This window comes from Mandrillus leucophaeus, unplaced genomic scaffold (genome assembly GCF_000951045.1).
Source record: "Mandrillus leucophaeus isolate KB7577 unplaced genomic scaffold, Mleu.le_1.0 Scaffold1189, whole genome shotgun sequence".
Classification (NCBI taxonomy): Eukaryota; Metazoa; Chordata; class Mammalia; order Primates; family Cercopithecidae; genus Mandrillus; species Mandrillus leucophaeus.
In genome coordinates, this window is record NW_012100198.1 from 60,578 (window position 1) to 68,750 (window position 8,173).

Here is an 8,173-nt window from a genome sequence, read left to right on the forward strand (position 1 = left end):
CTTCACTATAAACCCTTTGTTCCATTTGTAATGTATAATATTTTATTGAGACACAGTTTGAAACAGGGTAAATATCACATTTCTTATCCAACTCTTACCCACTGAGTGTTAGCGTTTTTTGACTTTTTTTTTTCCTGAGTTAATTACTTTTACCATGATAATCATCAGATGGTGATATCCCAATTCCATCATTCCACTAATATTTATTAGTTGGCATTCAACTTTAAAGAAATTTCTTTTATCCCCTTTGTATGACATCCATGTGGATTGATGGATTCCTGTTTCATCTGATGTGATATAATCTGCTAACACTGTTTATTCTGATGCCCAAACTGTCTTAGGGTTTTCCAGGGAGAGCCCCTTCGAGCTGACTGTGTGAGCTACTACTCCATTCTTTGAGCACTTACTATCTGGTGAAACAGATGTTCTGGGCTTATATTTTACCTTTGTTATCCCTACCCTGGAATCAGATATTTCTCCAAGGTCCCCTAGTTTCTTTCAGACAGTGGTATTTAGAAAGAAAGATCTGGGTACTGGATGTGCTCATTGCTACTAGGCCCTGTCAGTGGACACAGGTAGAAAATATATGTATGTCGGTGTGTTCATACATACATACACACACATTACACACATACACACACATATCCCTTTTTATTTCTGTATCTAAAAATATTCAAAACCATGAACTCGCCTGAACACTACTAATTATAATCCAACACTATAGGGTTCATTCTAGCTTAATTCTTTTCACATTTGTAATTCGCTTCTCTGACTTAGCTCTCAGTATCCTCAACATATTTATTTGCTCAATCCTCTTGTGCATAACCAATCCCTCAGTCTTATTAGGCTGTTGCCCTTCTCAGCGACCTTCCTTCCTAAGTTCTGGCTCTGGTTGGGCAGCTTTCGTCATTCAAGCCTGCCTAATGAGTTTAATCTGATGAGGAAGGAAGGAAGGAGGAAAGAAGGAAGGAAGGAAGGAAGGAAGGAAGGAAGGAAGGAAGGAAGGAAGGAAGGAAGGAAGGAGAAAGGAAGGGAGAAGGAAGGAAGGAAGGAGAAAGGAAGGGAGAAGGAAGGAAGGAGAAAGGAAGGAAGAAGGAAGGAGAAAGAAAGGAAGGAAGGAGCAAGGAGAAAGGAAGGAAGGAAGAAGAGAGGAAGGAAGCAAGGAAGGAAAGAAGGAAGAAGTAAGGAAGAATGAAGAAGGAAGGAAGAAGGAAGAGGAGAGGAAGGAAGGAAAGAAGGAAGGAAGGACGGAAAGAAGGAAAGGAGGGAGGTGGGGCTTTATATATAAAAAATAAGTGTAAAATATCAATCAAGTTCCATGATTATTGATTCTTTGAACTACAAAGTATTTTTTTAAATTTTAGATAAATCAGTCTTTAGGACATAATTTAAATAAATTCTGCAAATCTAGAAACAGTCTTAATATAGCCTTTTTAAGCATTTCAAAATGCTGTGGTATGTTGTTTTTAAGGCAGTTTGAGTTTAACACAACTATTTTGAAGTGAGAAGTATTTACATATTTTAGTGATGATGGCTATCTTCCGGTAAATAAGAGCCATATTTCTATGGTTGACAATTGTTTGCATTTACTTTGGAGGATGGAATGGGGTTAGTAGATAGGCACCGCAAGAGATGGAATGTGCTTTACCTGGAATTCCATCTCCTAAATGACTTGGAAAACCTGATGAAATTTCCAATTAGCTTAATGTGATGTAAGTGAGCCAAAACTTAAAATGATTATTTCACTAAAGACAACTAGGACACCCAATTCAAAATGTATTGCACAATAAAATTACCCTCCCAGAGATCTTTTGTGGGGCAAGATGTCTGAATAGGAACAGCTCTGGTCTGTAGCTCCCAGCGAGACCAATGCGGATGGTGGGTGATTTCTGAATTACCAACTGAGGTACCCGGCTCATCTCACTGGGACTGGTTAGACAGTGGCTGCAGCACAGGGAGTGCTAGCAGAAGCAGGGTGGGGTGTCACCTCACCCGGGAAGTGCAAGGGGTGGGAGAACCTGGCTGAAATTCACAAAGGTTTGCAAGTCACCTGTTAGTGAGACAGAGTTTGCAGGAGTTCAGGTGTATTTGCAGGAGGGGAGCACAGATGTCTACACGTGTTAGAGTAGGGTGCGGATAGTGGTTATAGAAACATTAAAAGCAACCACAAAAGTTAAGCAAATCATATCCACAAGATGTTTCAGAGTGGATTGAAAGAAATGTGTACTATGTGGGAAAAAAGTGATTGCTAGGGGAGAGAAGGAATTCAATCCCCAAACATAAGTCCTTCTGTTGCATGTCAAGTTATTGTCACATTGCGTCATTCTGACACGGACTCTCCTTCCTCCCTCTCTCATTTACATACACCCTTGTGAGGGTGCTGGGCTCTCAGGGATAATCTGCCTGTCTCAATATCCCTAACACCTCTCTAAGATCTCTTCTGCCATGTAAAGTAACATATTCACAAGTCCCAGGGATTAGGATTGGACACCTTTAGGGGAGTTTATTCTGCCTACCACAGCCACTCACCTCAGCGAACATATTTCTGCAAGCCCCTCAGTCAGTGCTTGACCCTCACTTCTGAAATTAAGTCAATTGAAAGCAACTCTGCCCAATGAGCAGCTCTGAGTGCCAACCAATCCACACCAGCTCACTGATGTCTGTGCCCTTAGCCAGTCTCTGAACCCCACACTTTCCACAAATTCTAAGTCCAGTCTGCTCAGAAAGACTGAATGATCAGCAGAGCTCTCTCCATTTAAGAAGCAATAAATTCAGACTTCTGTTTATTAAGACACAGGTTATGAGGTGGTCTCCTCATCTGACAAGTGCCTTAATGTTACATGTATAGAATTACATAGAAAGAAAACAGAAAGAAGAAGAGAATGCAAGGAAGGGGGAAACTATAAAGAAAGACATGCAAGTTCCACTGCAAAGGGATCTGAATCAGAGAGAAGAGGAGAAACTCTGGGGGAGAAGAACCTGAGGATCCAGTGCCTGTGAGGCTCCCTCAGAGCTGGGAGCTGCTGACATCTGAATGTGGGGAGCAGGCTGAGGAGGAGCCAGAACTGAAGGTTTACAGCCTTCCAAAATGTACATGTTGAAGCCCTAACCTCAGTGGGACTTACATAGTGAAAAGGCCTTTAAGGAAGTGATTAAGAGAAGTGAGGTCATAAATATGGGGCCCTGATCTGATAGGATTAGTGTTCTTCTAAGAAGAAACTCAGGGAGCTTGTTCACCCCACTCCTCCTCCCACAAATCACATACAGCAAGTGAAGGCCGTGTGGGGGCACAGAGAGTCTGTGTGCATCTCCAAGGCGGGAAGAGAGCTCTCACTGGAATCCAATCTTGATCTTGAACGTTTAGAATCCAGACCTGTGAAACAGTACATTTCTGCTTTTTGAACCACCCTGTTGATGGTATTTTGTGATGACGGCCTGAGCTCACTAATACAGAAGGGTTCTTAGACTCTGGCCTAGGCAGCTCCTCCCTGGGCCTTTGTGGGAGCAGCCCAAGTTTTCCTCAGTGCTCAGTTTCTGTAATCTGCATCCACACCTACTCTTACCCTGGTTAAAGCTGATCTTTGGTTTCAGAAAGAGAATTGGGCACAATGGTTTCATAGCTTAATTGTCCACAAGAAAGAATGACCTGGACCAAGGATCTTCTTTGATTTTCTTTGGGAAAAGTTTGACATCTGACCTTGGACAACTGTACTCAGATTCTGCAGGGTGACCCTGTGACCTCATCTGCCCTGCATTTTCTTTTCCTGAGAGCTTTCACTGCTCTGGACTCTCCAGAACCACAAGGCAAGGGCTTGACTGCAGGTGAAGGACCTGAACCAGCCCTGGAAGACCCAGTGGAAAAAGGAAGAATCCCCAGGATGAGGAATGGGAGGAAGGGTGAGAGGCTCTTCTTATAGGAAGAGAAGACGCTGGAGGATCAGAGAACTGTGTGTGTGTGTGTGTCTGTGTGTGTGTGTCTGTGTGTGTGTGTGTGTGTGTGTAGGTGTGTGTGCGCCCAGGATGAGGTTAGTGGAGTTCCAGAGAGACAGGGTTGCCCTTCTGGGGCTGAGAATATGGATTCCTTGGTATTCAGTCTCTGGTCCTCTCCCTTTCCTGGTCCTCCTCATCCTGCCTCCCCACTCCTCCCCTCCTCCTTATTCTGTCCTCATTCTGTCCTTCAGCCTTTTTGTCACCACTCTCCCTCCTCTTTCTGCTCCCCCTCCCCCATGCCCTGTCACCTCCTCTTCCTTTCACGCACACAGGATGCAGGTCAACACTGGAAAGTGTTGCCGCAGTCTGAGAAGCTGAAGGAATGTTTTACGCCAGAGGAGAAGCACAATTACATTTCTGTGTGGTCAGGACCTGTTTTTGAGGAGACCATGCAAGATGGCTCCAGCTGTAGGGTGGAGCCTCCAAAGACAAACCCTGAGGCCAGGGTAGCACAGGAGTTAGGCCAAGCTTGGACATGGTGTGACCAATAGTAAGGAAGCACCAGTACATTGGCCCCTGGCTAATAACTGGACCCCAGTCTCCCAGGAACTCGAATATTCCAGGTGCCCTGCTCTTCTGCAAGGGACCTCCAAGGGGAAGGACCATGCTGCTTTCTTGTGTCCACTTGGGGGTTGGGGGGCAAGTGGACAAGGATCCCCATGGTCCTAGGAGCTGGGGGCAGCAGGGAGGTCAGGACAGGGCAGGTTCTAAGGAAACTACCCAGCTTCTCCATTTAGACCTACCTGAATGTTCAGAGTGGAAGGTTAATGCAGCCCCAGGCTCACCTACTCTGTCATGGCCTTTTCCTCCTTTCCATGCGGTCTTTGCTTCCTATGAGGGTTCTGCCACTGAAGTCAGCCTATTGGGAAGTAAAAGCAACACTTAAAATGACCAAAGAGACCAGCATTAGTATTGGTGCAATCCTATGGTCCCCAGTGGATTACCTAGGATGCAGCCAGCACCTGGGTCACCTGGCTAGGGCCTGTGCAAAGAAAAGCTACCCATATGCCCATTGAGACCCAGGTGAGAGTTCCAGGGACCTAGTTGCTCACCAAGAGATTGACCCTTACCATCCTCCTGAGTGTCAGGTGCCTCAGTGCTGAGAGTTCTTGGTCTACACCAGGGCACTGCTCACTCTCGGGGTCCAGGGCTTTCAGTGGGGTCTCCGTGTCTCCAACATTGAATCCTCCTTGTTTGATGCACCAAAGGGCCCCTCCCACAAAGTGGGCAGACATTGAGAGTTACCAGATGCAAAAGGTGAATTATATGTTATGTGATTCATTATAAAAAGAGAGCTAAAACCAAAAACAACATGATTCTCTCAATAGCTGCAGAAAAGACTTCTGATAAAATTCAACATCACTTCATGCGAAAACTCCCAAAAAACTAGGCACTAAAGGAACATATCTCAAAATAATAAAAGCTATCTGTGACCAACCCACAGTCAACATCATGTTGAATGGGCAAAAGCTGGAAGCATACAGCCTAAAAACTGGTAAAAGAACAAAGCAATAATTTACACTTCAACAACGCTTTTTAAAAATTGCTCTTCAAAGACATTGGTAAGAGAATGAAAGGACAAGCCACACTTAGGGAGAAAATACTTGGAAATCACATATCTGATAAATGACCTCTGTGTACAACACTAAGGGAACCCTCAAAGTTTATTAATAAAGAGCTAACAATCAAATTTTCAAATGCCATCCAAATTTTCAGAAGCCATCCAAACCCATTAACAGATGAATGAATAAAACAAATCGTGATATATCTATCACATGGAATATTACATTACTCAGCAGTATAGCAGAGTGATCTATTAATACACATGAAAACATGGCTACAAATCAAAATAATTATTCTGAGTGAAAAAGATATACAAAAATACCAAAGTATATAAATGTATAAACCAAAAATGTATACATAGTGTATGATTCTATTTATAGAAAACCTGAGAAAATGTAAATTAATCTATTATGACAGAAAGCCAAGCAGTGTTTGTCTGAGGTTGGGGGAGAAACGTGAGGGAGGAATTACTAGGACACACAAGAACGCTTTTGAAGTGGTAGCTATATCCACTACCTTTTTTTTTTTTTTTTTTTTTTTGAGACAGGGTCTGGTCCTGTCACCCAGACTGGAGTGCAGAGGCACAATCTCGGCTAACTGCAACCTCTGTCTCCTGGGCTCAAACCATCCTCGTAACTCAGCCTCCCAAGTAGCTGAGACTACAGGCACTTGCTGCCATGCCTGGCTAATTTTTTGGTTTTTTAGAGATGGAGTTTCACCATGTTTCCTATGTTGGTCCTGAACTCCTGAGCTCAAGCAATCTGTCTGCCTTGACCTCCCAAAGTTCTAAGATCACAGGCACAAGCCACAGTGTCCAGCCTATATCCACTATCTGGATTATAGAGGTATACATATATTCAAACTTTTAAATTTATACAGTTTAATTATGTTCACTTTTGCATGTAAGTTATATATCAATATGGTTGTTAAAACAATTTAAAATATTAGAAAACTGTCATAGCTTGATTTAATAAATATTTTTCATATTTGCAGAAAACCCAATGTAATTCTCCACATTATCAGGACAAAAGCAAAAGACTGTATGATTACCTTGACATACACAGAAAAAAAGCATTTGGTAAAATTGAAAACTTTATTTCATGATTATAAAAAACAAACCCCACAAAACTCTCAGCTTGAGAAGAACAGAAGGCAACACTTCCAACCCCACTAAAGGCAGATGTGAGAAACCCACAGGTAACATTATATTGAATGGCATAAGATCGAATGCTTTTCTATTAAATCACACAAAAGGGTAGAATATCTACTTTTACTTTTTCAATCCAGTATTAGATTAGCGATCTTAACCAATGCAATGAAGTAAGAAAAAGTAAATGAAGCATTGAAAAGATTGAAAAGGAAGAATTGAATTTGTCTTTATTAACAGATAATGATGGTGTATGTACACATTCCTAGAAATCTACAAAAATCTATAAAAATTAATAAGTGAGTTTCCAATTTTGCAGAATATAAGTTCAATATAAATAGTCTGCTGTATTTTTGTATATTACCAATGAGCATTTGGAAAGTGAAATAAAAATACAATTTCATTTAAACTAACATCTAAATACATGATGTGCTTAGTAATAAATTCAACAAAATTGATGTAAGGCCAGTATGCTGAAAACTACAAAACATTGCTTTAAGAAATTATAAAAGAACTAAATTAGTGGGGAGATAAATGTTGTCATGGATCAGAAGAGTTGTTGTAGTTAAAAAGTGAATTCTTCCCAAATTGATCTCCAGATCCAATGCAATTCTAGTAAAAACTCCAACAGGCATTTTGGTAGAAATTTACAATCTGATGCTACCATGTATATGGAAATGTCAATGATCAAGAATAATAAAAAAGCAACATTATAAAAGAACAATGGCGAATGAATTCACTACCTATTTCCAGATTTACTGTACAGCTATGGAAATCAAAATCATGTGTATGGTTGAAAAAAACAGAACATATATCAATGGAAGAGAAGAGAGAAGTCAGACATAGATCCTTACCTATATGCTTGACTAATGATTCTTAGACATGAATATAGTTATATGTGTATATATAAGCACCTTTTTGATGATTATCTATCTTTATCTCCAAAATAGGGAACATTAAGAGAACTTAAAAAGAAGCCACAATATAGGAGATCCTATATTTATCTCCAAAAAGGATTTTTTAAATAGTATATATATAATGCAGTCTGATATGATAAACAACACAATGAAACAAATTGGCAAAATACTTGAATAGCTACTTCAGAAGAGAAGGTACATGAATGGTCAATTAGAACAAGAAAAGATGCTCACCTCTTTAGTCATCAGGGACATCAATCAATACAACGATGAGATACTATTACATATCCATGAGAATGCTAAAATTCAAAAGACTGAAAATACCATGTGTTGATGAGGATATAAAGCACTTGGAAGTCTTATCCTTGTGTGAATGAAAAATGGTACAACTCCTTTGAAAATCTCGCTAACAGTTTCTTCTAAGTTTAAACAAATACAAATCAGATGGACAATCATTCCATTCCTAGGAATTTACATACTATGTCTACACAATGATTTGTATGTGGATGCTTATACTTTATTCGGAATAGCCCAAACCTGGAATGACACAAATGTC